Source organism: Drosophila persimilis, unplaced genomic scaffold (genome assembly GCF_003286085.1).
Source record: "Drosophila persimilis strain 14011-0111.01,24,50 unplaced genomic scaffold, DperRS2 tig00001078-arrow-arrow-pilon, whole genome shotgun sequence".
Lineage (NCBI taxonomy): Eukaryota > Metazoa > Arthropoda > Insecta > Diptera > Drosophilidae > Drosophila > Drosophila persimilis.
The window spans coordinates 2,041-4,646 of record NW_020825410.1 but is presented as its reverse complement, the minus strand read 5'-3'; positions in this window follow the sequence as shown (position 1 = coordinate 4,646).

Below are 2,606 nucleotides of genomic sequence, written 5' to 3'. Positions count from 1 at the left end.
TTGACGTTCGCTTTCTTCGACCTGTTCATCCCAGCCTACGGCCGACCTCCACACGTCCTGCAGTATTATCTTTGCCTGTATAATATAGAACCCCAGTAGTCCTAAGGGATCGAAGATGGTCATGACTGTACGTAGAATTGACCGCTTCGTCACAGTTTTCGCTTCGTCGTATATGTCATTCGGAAACTTATTGACGAAGGTGAAGTAATCATTCCTTGGATGCCACCACATGCCAAGCACTCGTTCTCGTCTTGTTGAGTCCGTCATCTCAATGGGTCGTTCTTGATGATCTCCATCTCCTGAGAGCGCTCTCATCACAGTGCTCGAGTTAGATATCCATCCTCTCATCTCGAAGCCTCCTTCTTTATGTATGTTCCTCACTGCCAGCGCTAGACTGACCATTTCGTCTTCTGAATCACAGCTTTGGAGCCAGTCATCTACAAAGGTGTTGCGAAGTATGGCCTCTACTTCCTCTCTTTGTTCCTCGATGAACCTTTCTGCGTTCCTATCTCTCACGTAGGTCGCTGCTGCTGGGGAACAAGAAGCACCAAAGGTCATTAAGCTCATTACGTACCTATCCGGTTCTCGACTGGTGTCACCATATCTCCAGAGAAACTGCTGTGAGCTTTGATCCTCCGAACGTATCCTAACCTGGTGAAACATTTCTCTAATATCTCCGCATATGCCAATAGACTTCTCTCGAAAGCGCGATATTACTCCTACCAGCGATGGCAATTGGTCGGGGCCCTTTAGTAGCATTGAATTAAGAGCGATGCCTTCCACTTTGGCTGCTGCATCCCATACGAGTCTTAATTTGCCTTTGTTCGGGTTCTTAGTCACGAATACGGGCAGATACCAGGAGCGTTTGCCTTCGACCATTTCATCTTTTTCCAGTTTTCGGACGTAGCCGATGTCTTCGTACCTCTTAATCTGTTCGTTTACGAACTCTCGTAGCACCTTATCGCGTGTCATACGAGATTCTAGGCACCGAAGTCGTCGCATTGCCATCTCTCTGGAGGAAGGAAGTTCCACGTTGTCGTACCGCCAGAGGAGTCCTGTCTCCCATCTCTTCATTTCGCTGCTAAACCTCGTGCAATTTTCCAGTATTGTTTTTGCTCTTTCGTCCTCTTTGGACCTGAGTGTGCTCTTCGCCATGTTTATGCCAACCGCGTCTAATGAGAAACTCTCTTTTACAAGAGTGTCCAGCTGTGGGTGTTTATTACATTCGCATACGTGCATTACCCGCGGACTCGCTGGCCCGTCGCCCTTTCTGCGGCCATAAACAGACCACCCCAATCTGGACTTGGCGGCGATAAATTCGGAATTCTCGCGTTCTTTGACGGTCAGTGGCACTCCAAGTTTCACGTTGTCCAATCCGATGATCAATGACGCTCTCACGTCCTTGTAGCTGAGTATCGGTAGCTTTTCCAGGTGCGAATGGGATTTTAGGATTGAGTCGTCCAGCGTCTGCTTCGGCAGATCCAGGTTTTTTACTGTTCTCACGTTTTGAAGCGTGAATCTGCGAGCCACATTGTCCCTTGGAGAGATCGCTAGGCTTATCCATTTGGATTGAGATTCTCTCTGCGTGATGTCTCCAGTCCAGCGTAGGCATAGCTCGTCCGAGGGGCCATCGATACCTAGTTTTTCCGTTATCTCCGTCTCGATTAGGGTACAGGCGGATCCTTCGTCTATCAGTGCGAACACTTGCATTTGGCCGTTCGGTCCATACAATGTTAAGGGGACGTATCTAAACAACGCAGCTTCGTTCTGCATCGTGTGCAGTACCGTAGTGCTTTCCTTCGGTCTATTCTATACCCTAGAGCTTTGCTGGTTACTGTTGTGGAGGAGAAAATGGTGCTTTCTCGAGCAGCCGTCGATGGAACATACTCTTGTTGACTTACAGTGCCTTATAAAGTGTTTGCCAAGGCACCTCCAGCATAGCTTATTTTCTCTGACGAAGTTCCATCTACCTGGCCCTTCTAGCTCCAGGAACTGCTTACAGTCCTCCAATTTGTGGGCCCCATTGCACCTACGGCAGGGCGGTTGTGCGCTGCTATCATTGTGCACCATAAGCCGGATTCTTGGGTTCTTCTCCTTCGTGCAGACTTCTTTCTCGGGTGATACTGGCATCACGGTACTTGCGCACGATGCGACTCGGAATAGCCAATCGTCGAAAACAGCGATGTTTACCCTCGGAAGTCCAGCGCTTTGTCTGGCCCAATCCAGTTTCAAGTCGAATGGGAGTTTCTCCACAAGGTCGCGAAGTAACATTGGGTCGTTCAGATAGGCGGACAGTCCTATCGCGTCAACAGTAGCGCGATAATTTTGCACCGACAGCGCCAGGCGCACTAAGCTTTCGATGCTGCTCGATTTCACGGACGGCTCCATTCTTAGCTTCGTCTGCAGGGTGTGACATATGGCCTCTGGTCGGCCGTATAGCATTCGAAGAGTCTCGATGGATGGTCGAACTGTTGCGGGCATCATTAATTTTCCTCGTACTGCTTCCAAAGCAGCACCTTTCAGACACCTTTGCAGCCTCATGAGATTCTCTTGATCGCTGAGTCCGGAGCGTTCTGTGGATTGCTCGAAGTTTACTATGAACATGG